Genomic DNA, 1,956 nt, shown 5'->3' with positions numbered 1-1,956 from the left:
AAAAAAAAAAAAAAAGTTTATTTTTGCCTTTATCCTAAAAGCAATATTAAACTGCATTGGAATTAGAGCCAGAGTGAGAGTAACTGCAAACCCAAACAACAGAGCCTTAAATACAATAAGAGTTTCTCTTTTTCATAAAGGTAGGAAATTGAGGACTGGTGTGGTGGGTCCTTGATTATCAGGGCCTCAAGCTCCCTCAGTCTTGCCATCCTCTTTTTTTTTTGAGACAGAGTCTCACTTTGTTTCCCCCGGTAGTGTGCTATGGCATCATAGCTCACAGCAACCTTAAATTCTTGGGCTCAAGTGATCCTCTTGCCTTAGGCTACCAAGTAGCTGGGACTACAAGTACCCACCACAACACCAGTTAATTTGTTTTTTTTTTAAGAAAGAGTCTATAAGGCAGTACCTGTGGCTCAAGGAGTAGGGTACCAGCCCCATATACTGAAGGTGGCGGGTTCAAACCCGGCCCCAGCCAAAAATTGCAAAAAAAAAAAAAAAGTCTGTGTTGCCCTCAGTAAAGTGCTATGGCTTCACAGCTCACAGCAACCTCAAACTCTTGGGCTTAAGTGATTCTCTTGCCTCAGCCTCCCAAGTAGCTGGGACTATAGGCACCCATCATAATGCCCAGCTATTTTGCTGTAGTTGTCATTGTTCCTTTGGCAGGCCCAGGCTGGGTTTGAACCCGCCAGCCCAGGTGTATGTGGATGGCGTATTAGCTACTGAGCTACAGGTGCTAAGCCATGCTAGCTAGTATTTTAGAGATGGGGTCTTACTCTTGCTCAGGCTGGTCTCGAACTTGTGAGCTCAAGTGATCCACCTGCTTCGGTCTCCCAGAGTGCTGGGATTATAGGTATGAGCCACTGTGCCCAACATTGCCATCCTTTTCCATCATTTCATTTCCACCATGGCATAAGGTGGCTCTCTAGCTATAAGTAGTAACATCAGTGTTTTAGTCAGCATGGAGGACACACATCCTTCCTTTTATAGCTTATCAGTCAGTGGCTAACTTAGCTACAAAGAAGGTAGGCAATATGGTCTTTAGCTAAGTGTCTGTGTGCCTAGATAATATTCAGGTGTGCTGTTGTGGAGGACGACAAGAAAAATGGATGTGTGAGGATAGTGAAGCATCTCTATTAAAGGACTATGTCAGTACTAGATACACATTTTGAAAGGACCCTTATGCAGTGGGGAGAACAGATGGTGGGGGATAAGATGCCTATAAATTGACCAGGTTTAGAAGTTATTGCAGTAGTTCTCAACTGAGGTTGATACTATTCATTCTCTTAGGACACCTGAAAATGTGCAGAGGTGTTTTTGGTTATGAAATAACTGGAGAGAGGAACAGTTCTAGTATTTGTAGGTAGTTCCACTTAGCAAAGAATTATCCTGGCTAAAATACCAGTTAATACCCTTGTTGAGAAACACTGGGCTAGGTTCTGGTAGAAATTAAAAGCAGTAGACAGAATTGTGACACACTTGATGGTCTGGATATGGAGGTGAGGGAGGTGGAGGCATCATTGATATCCCCAGATTTCTGGCCCCTCCAGCTGGAGAGGGATTCCCTCTACTGATGTAGAAAACCCTGGAAGAGGACTTGGTTTGTTAGGTCATAGGTTGATCTTGAATTTCAATTTAAATATGCCTTTGACTCATTTAAGAGATGTCAAGTTCATAGAAGGATGATACATAAGATTTTAGAGGAGAGGTAGGGACTGCAGCCATAAATTGGAGTTGTGTGCAATTTTGATGGATGTGAATGAACTTGGTTAGGGAAGAGTATGAAATAAATCAGTAGGAGGGCTAGGCCAGAGAAGCTCCAACATAATGGCCAAGTAGACAAGATATAAAAGGACAAATAGGAAGAAAACTAGGAGAATGTTTAGTTGTAGAAGCCAAGGGAAAGGCATGTTTGAGAAGGAGAAAGCAATGCTTAACAATGTCTTTTTTTTTTTTTTT

The 1,956-nt window shown here is 42.3% G+C and overlaps 1 protein-coding gene across 1 annotated transcript in view; it reads left to right on the top strand.

Annotated features, from left to right (window-relative positions):
• The window catches only part of TAF5 (TATA-box binding protein associated factor 5), a 22,477-nt gene that overhangs the window by 6,455 nt on the left and 14,066 nt on the right, over window positions 1-1,956 (top strand). The gene's annotated exons all lie outside the window — the stretch shown is intronic.

This window comes from Otolemur garnettii, unplaced genomic scaffold (genome assembly GCF_000181295.1).
Source record: "Otolemur garnettii isolate 467f Iridium unplaced genomic scaffold, OtoGar3 scaffold00021, whole genome shotgun sequence".
In the NCBI taxonomy this organism is placed as follows: domain Eukaryota; kingdom Metazoa; phylum Chordata; class Mammalia; order Primates; family Galagidae; genus Otolemur; species Otolemur garnettii.
This window is presented reverse-complemented; position numbering and strand designations above follow the sequence as displayed.